Below are 18,469 nucleotides of genomic sequence, written 5' to 3' on the forward strand. Positions count from 1 at the left end.
ATTGAAAGAGCCAGTAGGATTCCTATAATTCTGCTTTTCAGTAGAATTGATAGTATTTCTCTCTCGGGTAGGACATGTGGTCTGTGACTCTGGGCCTCTGAAAGGAGCGCGCAGTGCCCAGTACTGTGGGCACTGCTGTTCCCCAGCGATGTTTCCGCCTCTGCCTGTGACCACGGTGAAGTGTCCGGCTACCCGTGGCCATCGGGGCGGGCAGGCGAGTCCCTTTCGGGTCCCCCGGTGCAAGCCTTGGGGGGGGGGGGGGGCGTTATGCAGCCAGAAATTCCTCCCGGCCTGTTTGCCCTGCAGGGGTCTCCAAGCAGGGGCAGTAACACCTGAGCTTTAAATCTGAGAGGTAACTAACGAGTAAGTGAGGAAGTAGATTTTTCCGGGAAAGGTAACGTCTTCAGCATGGCTCCCTGAAGGCCTAGGGCCTCGGCTCTGTTCCCACCTCTGAGGATCCCGCGTGGCCATCCCAAGGCACAGATGGCACAGATGGCACAGATGGACCGTTTGTAAAGGAGCTTGTGGAGGACTAGGTCCAAAGTGAAGGTGCCAGGGTTCAGGCTGGGGGTGGGGGGGCTGTGAGCATCGAGCAGGGGTGTGGGGGGCTGTGAGCACCGGGCCGATGAGGGGTGGTATGGCTGTGAGCACCCAGGCAGGGGGGTGGTGTGGCTGTGAGCAAGGGGGGGGGGTATGGCTGTGAGCACCTGGGCAGGGGCGTGGGGGGCTGTGAGCATCCGGGCGGGGGGCGGGGGAGCTGTGAGCACCGGGCAGGGGGAAATGACCTGAGGAGGCAGCGACTGGCACTTCCTGACCAATTATCCCCCTTTTCCCAGAAAAGTGTTGGAAGCAGCAGGTATTTGGGATCCTACCGTTTTTAGATCTGCTTTGTTAATTTTCTAGATTAAGATCACTTCAGTGTTACCACATTGGACCTCAGTCTCTGTGAGTTGATCTGTTCTGAAGGTACCCATAAAATGACCCTGGCGGTCCCCCGATGGAAACTGCTGTAATAGCCACCACTGCCCAGAAGAACGCCCACAGTCCTTAGAGAAAGGCCCTGCAGCCCAGCCAGCCCGCCAGCCAGCTCCATCCGTGGCTTCCTGCGCTCAGGTCTCGGCCTTTTGGCTGAGGTCAAGTGCAGGCAGATGGCTCTGTGAGCCGAGACAGCGGCATTATCAATGCCATCCTGGCTCAGCCTCCAGCCCTGCCCCTGGTGGCGATCTGCTGATCTGCTACGCAGCCGTCCTCTCCTCTTCCTCGTCCCATCTGGTTGAACACCTGCCAGTTAGGGCTCAAACCAGGCATCCCCCTCTTAGAGCGCCTCCTCTGGTACCTGGAAACGCTCTGTTATCATCCTCATTCTTCCTCTCTGCTGGTGCCTGAATACCCAGTGGGCAACGCTCTCACTGAGGACTTTGGTGTTTGTAATGATCTGTTTGCTGCTCCCCCTGCGCTCTAATGGAGGGCCTCTTACTCATGCCAGTGAGATATCTGAGAAGGAGGCGGCGCTCTGAGTGCACACCGATGAAGCCGGATGGACAGACGTGGGCGGTTGATATCTGTGCCCTGTGGGTAACGCGGGTGTGCAGCTGCGATTTATGGCAGAGAAGTAACGAGTGTGAAAATCAGGAGGCAGTGCGTCTCCGTGGACAGAGCACTGGGAGGGGCGTGAGAGTGGCTGTGCGTCATGTGTGTGATCACTGGACCTGTGACTTTATTGACAGTCGCTGGATTTCTGAGGACCTTGATGTTCTATCTGTAAAATGTAAGACAGGACCAGGCTGCAGGCTGGCACCTGCTTGGGCTCCGCCCTTCTTTGACTTCTGGATGTTTATTATCGCATTGACTAGACATTCCTGATTCTAATTTGGAATCGTCATGTGCTGACCCTTTATGAACTTACAGCTAACTGAATGGCTGCTCTTTTGAAATAATTATGAATATAGTGTTAGACTGTGATTTTTAACCCAAGATTATATATATACATATGTATATATCTGTGTATATATATAAATACATATGAGAATATATATGTATGAATATATATACATAATTGCTAGTTATGTGGCTAACATAATCAAGTAAAAACTTGTTTAAAGGTTTTCACTGCACTCAGACACCAAGAATCATCTATGGTCTTTCACATAAGGAAATGCTATCTTTTAAACCTAAATATATCCTCTTAATGAGTCTAGTAGAGGAAGGGAGTCACTGTTAATGAAGCTGAGAAGCATGTCCAGCCCTTTCTGTCATCATATTAATCTGTAAGGAAATACATACAAATGTAAACAAAACTTTAATGACAGTGGTCTCAGGCGTTCATTGGCTTTGCTCCTCAGGATCGCTGTTACACTTGGTCAGACCACTCATTTCATGAGAGGTCAGTCCTGGTCACAGCTGGGTCACACCAGTGTGACAAGCCTAGATCGTCAGAGACCTGGTTCTCCTGCCATGCCTGTCTTCTCGTGTGTGCGGAGCATCGTCTCCTGTTTAATTTCTGTCTGTTGAAGTGCCTAATGGCAGAACAGCTCGGGTGTGTCCCTGGTTGCTAAGGAGGACCTGTAAGGGACTGGCTCAGTGGATAGAGCATCTGGCCGGTCTGGCTCAGTGGACAGAGCACGCACAGAACAGTAGCTGGTTACTGAAGATGATGGGGTGATATTGACAATGAGGAAGAGCGCTCTTCAGTCATCAAGCCGCCAAATAAACTCTTTGTAGACCCGGCCGGTGTGGCTCAGTTGGTTGAGAGTTGCCCTGGGCACCAGAAGGTTGTCAGTTTGATTCCCCGTCAGGGTACATGCCTGGGTTGTGGGTTTAGTCCCAGGTTGGGGTACATAAGGAAGGCAACTGATCAGTGTTTCTCTCTCACTCTCCCTCTCCCTTCTTCTTTCTCTAAAATCAATAAAAATATATTTTAAGGAAACAACATTTGTAGTAAGAGCAGCATCCAGAGAGTATGTTAAAAGGCTATAGGGACTTAGAGGCTCCTGTAATGCACAGATTTCCATTGTTGTGTTATGCCTTTTCTGGTCTGCATCTGACCACCTTCCAAGTTCCTCATAGCTTGGCACCGAGTTCTCGTCACCTTCTCTTTACATTACGTTCCCATGGCTTTAAAAACCATCTATATGCTAATAACGCCCAAATTTGTATCTCTAACTTGGATCTCCCCTCCGTGCCCCTTTCTCATTTATCCAAATTACGTGCTTGACAGCTCCACGTGGATGTTTCTGGAACATCTCAAACTTAATATGTTCACAACTAAGCTCTTGCTTTCCCCCTGGAAACCTATTTCTCCACGAATCCTCTCTGTCTCCGTGAATGATGCCTCATTCTACATGATTCCTGAAATAAAACCTGATTGATTCCCCATTCTCCCCCCCACGCCCCCACATCCAGTTCATCCACAAAATGGTTGGGCTAGTGGCAGAGTACATCCTGAATGTCTGTGTTACTGTGAGAATCCTTTTCCTGGAACCTTGCTTTCTCTCTTGCCACCCACTTGTGTAACGACTAGGGTCATCTTTTTAAAACATGAATTGGATCTCTTCTCTTCCCTAATAAAAATTCTTTACTACCCTACATTGCACTTAGACAGAGATCGAAGTCATAGTCTTGGCCTACAGGGCCATGTCCCCTGTTCTCCACCTCCCCCTGTGCTCCCCGAGTCCATGCCCTGGACCCTCCTCTTGTGCCCCCTGAGTCCATGCCCTGGTCCCTCCCCCTGTGCCCCCTGAGTCCATGCCCTGGTCCCTCCCCCTGTGCTCCCTGAGTCCATGCCCTGGTCCCTCCTCCTGTGCTCCCTGAGTCCATGCCCTGGTCCCTCCCCCTGTGCTCCCTGAGTCCATGCCCTGCCCTGGTCCCTCCCCCTGTGTCCCCTGAGTCCATGCCCTGGTCCCTCCCCCTGTGTCCCCTGAGTCCATGCCCTGGTCCCTCCCCCTGTGCTCCCTGAATCCATGCCCTGGTCCCTCCCCCTGTGCTCCCTGAGTCCATGCCCCACCCTGGTCCCTGTCTCCAGTCCTCCTGTGCTCCCTGCAGTCTGGTTTTCCATCTGTGGAAGAGCCAGACATCAGAATTCTGTTCCTGCTGCTGCCTTTATCTAGAAAGTTCTTTTCTTTTCTGCTCCCATAGCTGGGACCTTGTTATGCAAGTTTCCCTCCATAACGCATCTCTGACTTGCTTCCCTATTCACTCTTTCTAGGTAGGACACCCTGTTATTCTTGACTGTAGCATTGCTTTTATTCCCTTCATGAAACTTAATTTTTCGTAATTAGATTAGCATATCCGTCTGTACCACCTGTCCTCCAGGGACCCATGCGCCATGGCTGCACGCCCCGCGGAGTGCTCAGGAAGCATGTAATAACCGTCGTCGAGTGCAGGGACAGCGCCCCCTGTCAGTCTCCACAACAAATGAAGCGTCTCGGACTGTGGAGAACAACAGCAACACAAAGGTCCTTTGCCTCCAGGGGCTCACGGACACGTGGCAGGGACCCCTGCGTGTTCTCTGTCCTCAGCGGACACAGACTCATCCTCTGGGTGGTTCTCACACAGGGGCTTCGTCTATGAACAGTGAGCTGCACACTTACCAGTCGTGACCTTTTCAAACACCGTGTGCGTCATGAAAGCTTCTACACGAAAGAAAAGAGAGAGTGGGAGAGAGAGGGGAAGACAGAGAGAAACATCGATGTGAGAGAAACACATCGATTGGTTGCCTCCTGCATGCCCCCGCCCCTGCCCTCCTCCGACCAGGGCCTGATCCCAGGGAGGAGCCTGCAGCCGAGGTGTGTGCCCTGAACTGGAATCGAACCCGGGACCCTTTGATCCCAAGGCTGACGTTCTATCCACTGAGTCAAACCAGCGAGGGCCAGGCCTTATTTTTTAAAATCAGGAAGACAATAATTTTTAATTTAAAAAAGAAAGGAAATCATCTCTGAATAATTGTATATTTAGGGAAAAAAGCATTGTTTGTTCTCATTTTTCCTTTGTTCATGATATTCTTTCAGAGCTCCTTTCAAAAGTTCAAGATTTCCTAGTGCTTTAATGACCTTCCCTATTCTAGCGTATTGTAGACTGGAAAGTGGAAGGGACCATTGCCTCGGCTGTGTGCTCCGCGCCCCAGGCCTTGCCCGGCTGCCCGCAGTCCCGGGAGGAGGATCACCTCCTGCTGATGAACGGACCTGCTGAGGCTCAGGATGCTGTGTGACCTGCTGCTGATGGTCAAACAAGGATTCGATTCCAGATCCTTTAGCTCACCTGGGAATCTTCTTAAAATCCTGATTTCTGGGCCTCATCCTCCGGAAATGCTGTTTCTTTGTTACTAATGTTGTGGCCCCACCCCATAACAAAGAAACAGAATTTCCGGAGGATGAGGCCCAGAAATCAGGATTTTAAAAAGACTCCCAGGTGATTCCAATGTGCAGCCAAGGTTGAGAACCACTCCTTTAACTCCACAGCTCGGGTTCGCCGCTCATCACACTGTCTCCGAAAATGAATGGACACCTCAATGTTAACCTCTCCTGTTGAAATGCCATATGGTAATTCATTTAAAAAAAATAGATTTAGGAAGTAGTGTATTTGAGTGGTTAGAACACGGGCATTGGCTTCATCAGACACAGGCTGAGCTCTCAGTTCTCTCTGTCGTTACTCATGTGACCCTTCGCAAGTTTCCTGACTCCTCTGGGCGTCATTAGCCTGCGCCCTGTTTACTTCCCGGCTGTGGGAAGCACGCACCGAGGACAGGCCTGTGTTAGTGGTTCCTGCCGCTGTAATGGTCACATATGGCTGCAGAGTGAAGGAACAGCGTCACCTCCCCCAGAGGAGTTCCTGGGCTGCGAGCACTGAGCATCCCTGGGCACACTTGCCCGGTAGCACCTGTTCCCACAGCCCGGTCTGGGGACCTGCCCTGCAATGTAACCGCAGCCGTCAGTGAACGCTTGATGTTCCCTCAACTCCAACAGACACACCGCACTCACCATGTGTGAGCAGCTCCAAGGGCCCGGGAATTACGGGTTAAATCGGTCACCGGGAGAGTCAGAGGCCGGTCAGTACCCACATAATTCGCCAGTTTGCCTGTCACCAGCCAGCCACCCAACGCGCCTGCCCTGCGCGCCCTACCTGGACCCGGCTCTCTGCCCTCCGACCCACGTTCTCTGCCCGCGAGGTGTACGTAGCTCATCTCTCTTCCTACACGAGGGCCAACATTTCCGCCATTTTCTTCATGGTTGAACCGCCAGAGCCAAGACCAGCATCTGCCCCGGGAAGGGGCTCGATGTTGGAAAGGCTGAGCAGATGGCATGAAATAACCTTCCGGAAGGGGAGGTGGGAAGGCCGGTTTCAGAGACCTCTGAGAAGCTGTTTGCTGCGAATCCCGTGCCTCCCTGGTATGTTGGATTGTAATTTATAACTGTCTGACCGAGAAAAAAATGGTGGAAAACGTAGACAGACAGACATCAGTGAACTTGGGAGGTTGTTGTATGTCCCGAGGATGGAATGAGAGAGAGCGGCACAGGCGCGTCCAGACCTCTGGGGTCTTCCTCCCGTTTTAACGTTACAGATGTTATTAGTACCTTTCCGTAGTGATTTAGTTTGTGACTGGTCACTGAGTCACTGGTTGATTGACTTGTGCCTTTTAGAAATTTCTAGGCACCTTCTGATCTACATAAATAATATGGAGATGTAGACAGATCAAATACTGTGTTTATTTTCATTGCGATAACTCGTTGAGCATCAGTTAATGACCTCCTGTGAGGCCATGAGCTTGGGGAAGCTGGATTTGACTTACATTGCTTTTGTAAGGTTTGTGTCCTGTCTGGCTATGTTATTGAGGTTTTAGTGAACATTGATCATATCCTAGAATTTATGTAAATTCTCCACACTTTTTTTTTTTTTTTTTTTGAGCAGCAACCCTTCGGGTGGGTGGGAAATTACTGTGGCATTTCTTCTCTTTTGGTTTTCGCTCACATCTTTTGATGAGGCCCTTATCCTTTCGCTCTCTGAGTTGGCTAATCGCCACTAAAGACAGCAGAGCCGCAGAGCGCGTGTCAGGGCTCGGTCCCCTCTTCCCACGGCGCCGGCAGGCTTGTCTTCTGCCGTTGGAGGCGGGAGAACCTGGTTGACACGCAGTGGAGCTGCGATCCGGTGGGTGTCTGCCTGGGCTTCTCGCAGCTCTGGCGTTCGGTGTGTCTCCGGGAGACGAGTGGCCCTGAGCCCGAGACACAGGCAATGTCTCCGAGCCTCGCTGGTCTGCACACAGACCCGGTGTCGCTGCCGCCGGGCGCCTCACATTTCTCTGTGACAGAGGTGCTGTGGGTGCAGCAGGGGCAGGGGGCTGAGTGGGAGAATTAAAACAAGTCCATCGTGGGCAGGGAGACGCGGACAGCTCACTGACATGAACAAGGATGAGATATCGCTGGCCAGCACTCCCAAATGCACTTCACCCCACGCGTCTGATTTCTTAGGTGAGGGGAGTGACAGGACCCTAACTTTCCTGTGAGAAATGTTTTTCTCCAGAAATGAAGATACACCAGTTATTTGTTACGTTCCCTCCATGTTCGTTCTCGTTAATGACAACATTCCTTTTCTCTAGGAAGACTCGATATAAATACATTCTGCAGCTCTGGCCAAAGCCACGCTCCTAAGTAATTGGCCATCGCGTTAATATGTCCCCAGCTTCCATTTTACTGACGCTGCTGTTCAGAACGAGGCCCATCTGTCTTCATCGCCCCTCGCGGCCCCGTGTAATTGACCCGGCCGCCCGCCCGCCACACGCAGCCCCGAGGCAGTGTGCAGAGAGGGTGTCCTGCCTCCCGCACCTGCCTGACACGACAAGCCCCGTTTTACCATCGCTGTCATGTAAGTACACGCACCCAGCAGGCGTGCGCCCCGCACAGACAGCTCTGTCTTTCCGACGTGCGTCTCCCGGCGGAGGAAGGCCGCAGAGACAGCCAGGCCGTGTGGCTGTGCAGGTCCTGGCGGGGGTCGGTGCTGCTGACCCCGTGGCTTCAGGCTCCGCCCTTTACCGGGAGGCCCGTGCCCCCTCGAAAGGGCAGCCGATCTCCAGGGAAACGGGCACACGCCATTCTTCCTAGATTCCATGCAGATTCCTTATTTTCAGCTACAACGTGGGCTCCGTTGGGGAGAGCGGTCGGCTGGACGTGTTGCCACACCACACAGCACCCCAACTTGAAGCCGCTTTTCCTTGAGGCGGGTCACTGCGTTGTGCCGAGCAGTGACAGTGTTAAAGTCACATTGGCCTCAGGTATTTCTCCATGTCTGGCTCTGATTTGTTTTAAATATTTTTTCATTGATTTCAGAGAGGAAGGGAGAGAGAGATAGAAACATCAATGATGAGAGAGAATAATTGATCTATTGCCTCCTGCACGCCTCCTACTGGGGATCGAACTCGCAACCCGGGCATGTGCCCTTGACCGGAATCAAACCCGGGACCCTTCAGTCAGCAGGCCGACACTCTATCCACCGAGCCAAATCAGCTAGGGCAGCGGTTCTCAACCTGTGGGTTGTGACCCCTTTGGCGGTCGAACGACCCTTTCACAGGGGTTGCCTAAGACCATCCTGCATATCAGATCTTTACATGACGATTCATAACAGTAGCAACATGACAGTTATGAAGTAGCAACGAAAATAATTTTATGGTTGGGTCACAACATGAGGAACTGTATTTAAAGGGCCAGAAGGTTGAGAACCACTGGGTTAGAGCATGGCTTTGATTTTCAAAGTTATATTTTGCTCTTCCTCACTGAACTGTGTGGAAGAGAGATGGTAACTTGTGGAGACGACAGGATTTATGGCAGGATCTAGGGAATGCTCTAGCAGCTGCCCCGGGTCACATGCTTTATGAAGAGTGTCCACAAATGTAGACATAACCACGAGAGAAATGAAGCGCTGGGACAAATGGCACACGGTCCCTGGCGATTTGGCTTTCACCTCTTACAGAAGCGTTCCCTGCAAACGTTACACATTCCTCATCCACGCAAGTGACAAGGCCGCGGGAAGCGTGGCTGACGGAGAGGGACATTTCTGGGGGAGAGCCGGGCGTGAGAAAAGACAACGCGCGCAGGAGGCGGCATGGAAGTCGGGACGTGCAAAGAAGGGGGAACACCGTCCACTCCAAGCCTTCTCTCACTCCAGGAAGGGGGTGCGGGTGAAGCAGAGGGTCTCCGGCTGGGGAGCATGGAGATGAGGTTCCGGAGACAAGGAGACCCCGACTGGGAGGAGGGCTGTGAGGAGCTGCGGCCCGTGAACTTGAGCGGTGGCTTTGGGAGGGTGCTGCAGGGCGGGCGATCATGAGGTTGGAGCTGGCAGCAGTTCCAGACCGTCCTGCAGGCGAGAGGGGACGGATACCCAGTGCCCGTTGGTGAGGCCCGCACTCTCGGCCTGCGGGGACAGGAGGGCAGAGAACCCGGACGCGGCCAGGAAGTTTGGGGTCACAGGGTCAGGGGCTCCGCTGTCAGGTTCGCTCGGTAGGCACTTGGGGAACACGGAACTGGAGCAGGGCCGGAAGGACTAATAGAGGAATAAATTTCCACTCATCGATCGGCTACCACGTGTCAGGTGTTTTGCTATTTAATCGTTTTAAAAGCTCCCCCGGTGAATCTAATGTGCAGACAGGGTTAGCAACTGCTGTAACCAAATCCTAGGATCTCATTAGCCCAGGCAAGTGCTGTGTGAAGCTAGGCCCCCAAAACTTTGCTGGGAGATTTATGGGAATCTTCTCAAAATAATAGTTTTTAGAAGTGATAAAATATCTAATAAAATTGATAGAAAACTTGAAAAAAAAAAACCCCAGCAGCATGCAACTCTCATTTACCAACAACAAAGTATTTCTTAAACTTTGTATAAGTGGTATGCAGACCCACACATATGACGTATATGTGTAGGACATGTACATGTGCGCTGTAGAGAAGAAAAGAGAAGCCATGCGGTTTGCCATTTTGTGTTTCCTGTTAATTTCTCCTGTAGGAACTTGGGGCTGCCCTAACTGAGCATCGGTTTAAAGAAAGCTGTGGGTTTTTTGTTTTCCTGATTCGTGCAGCTCTTTGAAAGGAGCACGCAGACGCTGCGCATTGAATGACTGCCTCTCTGGGGAGGAGGCTGGGGCCGCGCTGGGGCCGCTGCTGCCGGCAAGGCGTCTGGCATGATTTTAAATAATGTTGTGACTTGTCTCGGAATTAGTTAACACTGTTCACCAAGCAGCGCTCGCTTCCAAATAGTGCTCTGAAGTTCTAGAAACATAACTCATATTTCAATTAATTTTGCAAGACTTAGAAAGTCTCTAAATCTCACCAGCTCCGAGAATATGCTGGAGAATTACAAAAGGCAGCCCTGCCCTCGCCTCTGATCATCGTGGCCAAGCAGGGCGCACGCGGCCCTGAGGGGTTCCGCCTGGGCAGCAGACGGCTTCCTGGTAGGGATGCTCCCTGACAACAAGCAAGACCGAGGCACGGGGACCGGCGGCCTCACAGCATGGATGCGGGGTGAGGATGCGGGGTGAGGATGCGGGGTGAGGATGCGGGGTGAAGATGCGGGGTGAGGATGCGGGGTGGGGACCGAGGGAGACACAGGGAGGGGGGGGGGGGGGGGGGGGTGAGCATAAGCTTCCCTCTTTATGGTTTCACCCACTGTCTTCACAGAGAACAGATCAGGTCACCGTAACACATAACTTGGAGCTAAAGTGACCTGGGACCCAGAGGACCGGCGCCCTGGGCAGGGGGACGTCACACTGGGTGGTGAGGACACTTCACGGTCACCGTGAAAGGCGTTCCTCCATGTGCGCACGTAGGACAGAAAAGGACGCGTCCGCTCCTCTACTTGAGGCATTGAAGTACCCGGGCGTCCAGCCTGGGGCCGGGGCGCTGTTGTCGCATGGAGCACAGTCATTGGTACCGTCATTGATTCAGTGCTTTCGTGACCAAACGGCCTTCGATCCTGCCCTCCATTACCTCCGCGGAGCAGCCTCCGCTCTGTGCGCGGCCGTGTCCTGAGCAGGACGCGCCTCCTCCCTCGGCGCCTCGGTGCTGTTTGTCTGTTGTGGGTGTGCCTGTGCCGCACACGCTGGGTGTTCTTCCACGACAAACATGCCCTTTTCATCTCTCTGTCCCCACTGCCGGGCGAGGAGAGAGAGAAAGGGAAACCACAGTTGTGGCGCGCACCGTCATGTCCCGCAGACACGTGATCTTGTCACCCCCTTCTGACGCCAGAGAGGAAGGAGGTTCGCAGAGCGACCAAGTACTTCGTTGAGGATCATTCCAACCTTTACCTTTTCTATGTTAACTTGGTATTGTTTACATAATACTTGAAATTTGCACTAAAAAGACAACACTGACCTTCAGGAAGAAGTTAAAATACTCTGTGAAAATAACCTACTAACCTGACTCCATCTTGGCTTGCGCCTGGTCCAGTCTCTACTTACGTGTTTATGTCCGCCCCGATCCGCGCTGAGGCTGCACCTTGCCCCGTCCTGCCTGACCTCCTGTGCGGATCGTCTGAGCGAGCACTGATGTCAGTCGGTTGTCATGGTGACCCGGCGGTGTGTGTGTGTGGGCAGTGCCCCTGGGCTGGGTGTGGCGGAGGAGTGCCGATATGGATCCAGCTGGACCTGCTGCTGTCACTTGTTTGAGTGACCTCGGGCAGGCCACCCAGCTGTTCTGGAATGTTCCCATTCCCCTTCCCAGTGGGCAGTGTTGACGGTTCTGCAGAGGGAGAAAAGCTGTAGCCGTAACTTACAGGGAGGGCCTCAAGCTCCTTGGCTCTCAGCTGGAGTCTGCCCTCCTGCTGGCGTTTCTCTGCACAGAGAGAGGGTGTCCTGTGCTTCCTGTAGGGGTGGGAAGGGGGAGGCGTTCACTGGTGCTCTCCTCGGTGAAACGAGTAGATGGAAATGGAAATAATGAACTGGAGACGCTAGCGATAGTGACAGTTCTGATGGGAAGGACAGTGATGATGGGAAAATGAAATTAATCTCATATTTAAATTACTGCAGTAGCATCCATTAACCCCCTTCCTTAAACAGAGATGGATATTGGAAACTGGAAAAAAATATATTAATCACGGATTTGCCCAGATTTCTCTGTATTAATCCAGCATGAATGTTTGTATTCAGGCTGCAAATAGCAGTTTGCTAGGTATTCAGAAGTTAAGAGCAATTTAGATTAAAGATGTTTAAAGCTCATTTGTAAAACGCTCATACTATTTGAGCTGTTTTAAAAAGATTTGCTTGGCTAAAGTCGTTGAGTCAGAATAATTCTGACACTCTTAATCTTCCTTTTTACTCAGAGCCTTAGACGTTTTCTTTTCATTTAAAAATTTGAATGACAAAATTGAGTAAGTAATTTACTAGAAATAGTGCAGTAAAGAGCAAATTTGTGCCCAGGGAAAAAAAATTCACTACATTTTAATCAAGGCATCTAACAGCAATTGTTGGACAATTGTAAGACTTCTTTGTGACTGAACAGAGTTTTTAAATACGCCCATCAGATTATAGTAATACTTGGCAATAGCTATGAAAGTAATCATGGAGAAGCCAGTTGTACGTAGAGTAGATTTCATAGGTCAAACGATGACCAGTGACCAGGAGAGTCTGGTGCGTGGAAGGGCAGCCCAGGCCGGTGGGAGGCAGATCTGAGGTGAAACACGCTCCGGCAAAACACAGACGCCGCCCTCAGTGGACTGCAGGGCTCACCTCGGTCAAGGCCTCCTGCCCTCTGTGACTTTCAGCATTGCGTTTGAAGCCGATTTGGTGAAGAGCACTCATATCCTCATAGTTTTTATAACCACTGTTAATTTTTAATTCAACTGACTGTTGTACTACTAGTAAAAACATCAGCTACTAAAATGGAATTTACACTATTGTGGGTTTTTTCTAAAATAGTAGCTAGTGTAGATAGTGTAGAAAAGTGTGAACTCTTCTTGGGAAGGTAAATGATCAATGGTGTCCTTTAATTTATTTGTAACTCCAAAATTAGGTTCTTCTATGCTCACTCATATTTGTTAACATGAATGATTATGCTTGGATATCTCTACTTATTTTACTGATCCATAGAAGTGCAATGCACTTGATACATGAAGATGTCCTTCCTGTATCAGACAACAGCAGAGAACACAGTTTATGTCTTGAGTCCATTTAGTTGTGGATTAAGCAACAAATATATTCAAAGTAAATGCATTTGTACTAAAGGGCCATTTATTCACTGGGAAATAGAAAAAAATGAGATGGGCTTGTATTATGTGAGCCTGTTTAGAATTCCATCATCTCAGATAAAAGCCATGATTATGCCAGCCTGGACTGGAGAGAGAGAGAGAGAGAGAGAGAGAGAGAGAGAGAGAGAGAGAGAGATCCTCTATGTTCACTTCATCTGAGCTCCATGAGAAGAGGGAAGGCGGAAAGATAGGGGCACATCAAGGAAACACAGTCAGGCAAGGCCTCTATCCCGACAGCTGGCTGAGGAATTGGGGAGAAGAATCGGGAGGCACATTCTGGCCATACAAACCCCAAACTGAACACACACAGGAGCCCCTTCCCCAGCCTGAAGGAGTAACTGGCCTAGAGCCAACACACAGTGAGGAAGCAGACGCCTGAGGATGTGGCTCGAGCTGCCACTGGGACAGGGAAGGTGACCCGCACCTCCAGGCCCAAGTCATCCGTGTCCTCAGGGACACGCCGCCTGGCTCGTGGCAGCTCTTGTGATTCTGCACTGGAACGGAGAGGCGTGGCAAACACTGTGCCCGCCCCGTTCCGGGAGGTGTGAAACGTGCCACAGGTCAAAGCCCACGTTATAAAGGAGGAAATTAGATGTAAATCAGCCCCAGTAATAATCCCATTTAAGGAGCTACATGCTGTAGTATTTGTCGTATCAGTTCAAGGTGGCTGATCTAATTTAGAAGCAGTCTGCTCTTTGCTTGTGATGAACTTTTGTGAATTATTACAGTTATTAGGTGTGTTTTCTAATGTAGTCAACCTATACATATCCACTAGTGAGTGTTAAGGTAGAACAAAACCACCCATGTTAAATACAATAGTTAATATTAAAGAGAGAATTATTAGATTTTTTTTATTTATGTGTTACTGTAATGAAGTATATGAATCCACCTGTGTGCATACAATATATATACAAGGTATTCAAAAAAATTACACTATGTCTGTAGATTCTATTAGATTTTGAAAATGAAATTAATTTTAATTAACATTGCCTTTATAATTATTCAAAGTGTGCATACAGTTTTGGGGATACACTGTATATACTTAATTTGAGAATAAGTAACTCCAGGAACAGATACAGCAAACAGCTGAAGGTTTACAATTTAGCGGTGGGCATAGGAAGAGGAAGTCGATTAAGTAATAAAGAAAATCCTTAAAACATATATTGGGATGACTAGAACCTGTAACTCATAACCAGTTCACGCTAACAATTGTTGCTTCCTCTTCACACTGAAGTAAGCAGTTTGCTTTACCAATACTTACATTATTTTCCTGACTATATTTCTTCCAATTTTATAAGTACACTAGAGGCCCAATGCACGAAGATACGTGCAAAAATAGGCCTTCCTTCCCCTGGCCGCCGGCACCAGCTGCCCTCCGGCACCCGGGACACAGGCTGCTTTGCTCCAGCTGCCCCCAGGCATCTGGGACCGGGGCTGCTTCGCTCGGCTGCTGCCGCCACCCACCAGGGGTGTGCTCCAAGCCGCGCCTCGGCCCCTCGGAGCACGCCCCCACCCCTGGTGTTTGTCCGCTGGGGCTGGGGGCGGCACGCAGTCCCCTCCCGCCCACCTGCGTGCACAGCTCCTCCTGAGCGGTCCTGATGCAGCCTCTTCCTGAGCCGGTTGTGATGCCCGGCTAATTTGCATAATATATATATAATAATAATAATAATTATTATTATTATTATTATTATCATGGCTAGGGAAGTTTCTGTGGTTTTTAATTTCTATAACACTGACTAAAATTACTGGAGTCATCCCAAACCATTGGGAGCAAAAATAAATGGTCAGCACCTCCTACATAGGGTACTGATGCCTGCAGTGCCTCCAGTTGTCCAGAGAATTCATCTATTTTTGTCCCTATCACTCCTTCAGTTCTGCTTAGTATATAAAATCAGGCCCAGCTGTCATGGCTCAGTGATTGAATATTGACCTATGAACCAGGAGGTTATGGTTCCATTCCTGATCAGGGCACATGCCCAGGTTGCGGGCTCAATTCCCAGTCGGGGGTGTGCAGGAGGCAGCCAATCCATGATTCTCTCTCATCATTGATGTTTCTCTCTCTCTCTCTCTCTCTCTCTCTCTCTCTCTCTCTATATATATATATATATATATATATATATATATATATTGCTAATGGGGAGTGTGTGCTATTACCCACAGATGCCTCCTGGGAGGATTTCTCTGGAAAAGAATGATTTCTCTGTCCAGGCTGTTGCAGTTGCGTTTGTCAGAACTGGGAACCGTGGCCCCAGCAGCTCCCGGGGTGATCCCGACAGTATTGGTCTGTGCTGTGTTCAAGGAAGCTGAGGACAGCTAGGCTCCTTCCTTTCCTCATTTGTATATTTTGTTTTGCCCACTTAAAATTTACTTAAAATTGGTTTGGAGGATTATTATAAATGCGATTATTTTCTTTTCTGGGATTTTAATGTTTAGGTCAAATTTCAAAAGAATAAGACCAGGCTCACCACCTGAAGCCTAAAATCAGAAGGTCTGCCTCATCGCTCATCCCCTCACCTGGCCCCGCTGTCTGCCTTCCCTCCCTCAGCACACCCTTGACTTTACACCAAGCATGTCAAACTCAGAGGCTAGCCCGGGCCAAATAAACCAGGTTTACGTTGATGTGGCCCCAAAAAAACAAAAGCTTCAATTTTCATAGAAACGTAGGTTTATTTCGATAGAGACATGCTGAATACAAAGGGCTGAAATAAATGAGTCCTTGTTAACAAATAATAGAACATTTTTAAAAAAATATTTTTTTCTTGAACATTAACTTACCAGACACGGAATAATAGCACAAATTAATAAGCGTAACGCAAATAAACCTATTTTTCTTGTTCTCCGAAAGCAAAATATTTCCTGTTGCGCACACCAAACAAGTCAGTCCAAGACTAATGACGTGGCCATCGGCTGCTGAAATATTCGCTGCTGGTATTAGTGGAGAGAAATGGTGCGCCTGCGCTTAAGGCACGTAAGGGACATGAATGCAACACGATTATAGTCATCAGTCATTAGCGAACGTTGTAGTTTGTTATTAATAACTATGTATAACAGGATATTGTAAAAATTAAGTTATGAAATTTTTATTAAAACGTTTGTTTGCATACCGTTATATTCGCTGGGCCGCAAAAATATTCGTTGTGGCCACACGCAGCCCGCGGGCCGTGAGTTTGACATGCTTGCTCTACACCCCTCATGGCGCAGGCCTTGGTCCCACTGCTTCCTCCGCCCAGAATGCCATCCCCGCCTCTGCGTTCAGCCCCAAGGCCGCGCGGCCTGGACTAAGAAGCGCATTTATAGTCAGTGTCTGCCTCTCCTGTTGACTGTCAGCGCATCAGGGCGAAGGCGGGCCTTCCCGGGGCTGCCACCCTGTGCCAAGCGAGCTGGGCTGATCCTTTCCCACCGAATCCAGTACCTTCAGTGCTGCCCCAACTTTACAGGAAAAATAAAACGTTAAATCATCGGGCTGGGGCAGAGACGGCTAAGAAGGGGGTGAGGACAGGAGCAGAGGGGGAGGAGAGCGGTCTGGGGGATGGCAGTCCCTGTGGGCGCCCCCGAACTTGGGCTTGGCTTGTGAGGGCTCCATCACCCCGTACGCACACTCAGTCCTCAAGCACCTCAGTGATGGCGGAGACTCTGGTTGCCGTTCACTCTCAATGACCCACGTTTGCAGAAATGTAAGACCTGCCTGTCCAGCCACGCGAAACCCGTGCGGGAAGGAGCGCCGGGCTGCAGACGTGTCGCGCGTGCTGCAGGCAGCGCTGTGTGAACGTGTCCACCCAGCCCCCTGCGAGCACAGAGAGAACCTGTGTCGGCTGAAATTTAAAAAACAACTTGAGACCATTCATTAGCGTCGCTGGCTTGTTCCTTGGCCACCAGACCCCTGCTCTCAGCGCCGGACTCTGTGTGGCTCAGCACAGGGGACCCCGCGGACGGGCGGAGCTTGCGCTCGCTGAGCACCGCTTCTCGGTCGGTCAGGACGCGTGGCCAAATTTGCTTACATTATGTTGCCACTCTTCCTGAATATTTAAATGCCAAGGATCAACAGAAAGAGAATTTGATAAAATGTTCATATGCTGAATTTAGCTGATCTTCAAAACAAGCTTAGCTTAGACCTTCTCTCAGATAAGCAAACCATGCATAATGCATAGAAGCTCTTCTGGAAACACTTTTATAGACATATCCACAGCCCAAAACATTGCAAATGACATATTTTGAAAGCCATAACAGTAAGATACGGCGCCAGGACGCACATGTTACTGAGCGAGCAAACGTGTCCCGCACGAGGATTGATGTTTGCTGCCCTGTGGGCAGTGTTTCACCCAGACATCGCCGTGTTTACAGTCATTAGTGTTTTATTAAAACGTGTGTATTTTAATCACATGGTGTCTGAGTCACAAAGGCAGCTCCTCACTGTAGGACCTCGCTGGGGCCCAGGGCCCAGGGCCCTGCCTGTGGGGCCGGCCTGCCCTGAGCCACACGGCTCAGCTCGTGCTGCACAGGAGCAGCCCTCGGCCCCCTCCAGCACGTCATCCTTCATGCCCAGCCCTCGCTTCCCACACAGCGATCCGACAGCCGGACCCACAGGGCAAGGACAGCACGGACTGGGTCCGCCCAGCAAGCTGGGTTCCTTCCGAAGAGTGCTCTGATGGAAACTGTTTTCTCCCACTTCAGCGTTAGAGCTTGCAGTCGCCAGCGCAGCCAGCACCCAGCGCTCAGACACGGCAGCGTTACGTGCTCAATAAATAGGTTTACTTCCTCCGCGCAGACGGAGCGAGCTCTCAGGCGTGGCTCTGAGTGCATGTGAACTCACGGATGTTCCCCACTCAGTGAAGACACGTTGATCCACCTTCTCTCCGTGGCCTTTGTACGTAAAGCCTGCCCCACGCTGACACGCTAACGTCACCCTCCTGTGTTCCCACGTGGACGCCCCATTTGTACGTGAGTCTCTCTCGTCCTCATATTGAATACTGTACCCGTCTGTCACCAGATTCTCACATCAACGAGGACTTCCCGTTGCAATCCATTGATCTCCATTGGTCTCCTATACCAGTATTTCACCGTCTCCATCGCTGTCGTCTTATGATGGTCCTGTGGCGTTTTAGCCCGTCCCCTGTAGCCCTGGGCTTCCCTCCACGGCTCTGGGTGGAACTCTGTGAACTCTGTTTCCACGATCTCTCCCAGGGCCCCGACTGGAGCCCAGGGCTCATACCAGCTTCCTGCCTCTGTGGCCCCAGATACACCCAGCACCGGTGAG

The 18,469-nt window shown here is 50.5% G+C and overlaps 1 protein-coding gene across 1 annotated transcript in view; it reads left to right on the forward strand.

Moving 5' to 3' along the window:
* The window catches only part of PRKN (parkin RBR E3 ubiquitin protein ligase), a 429,225-nt gene that overhangs the window by 99,859 nt on the left and 310,897 nt on the right, over positions 1-18,469 (forward strand). The gene's annotated exons all lie outside the window — the stretch shown is intronic.

The sequence above is a fragment of the Myotis lucifugus genome, unplaced genomic scaffold, assembly GCF_000147115.1.
Source record: "Myotis lucifugus unplaced genomic scaffold, Myoluc2.0 scaffold_483, whole genome shotgun sequence".
Classification (NCBI taxonomy): domain Eukaryota; kingdom Metazoa; phylum Chordata; class Mammalia; order Chiroptera; family Vespertilionidae; genus Myotis; species Myotis lucifugus.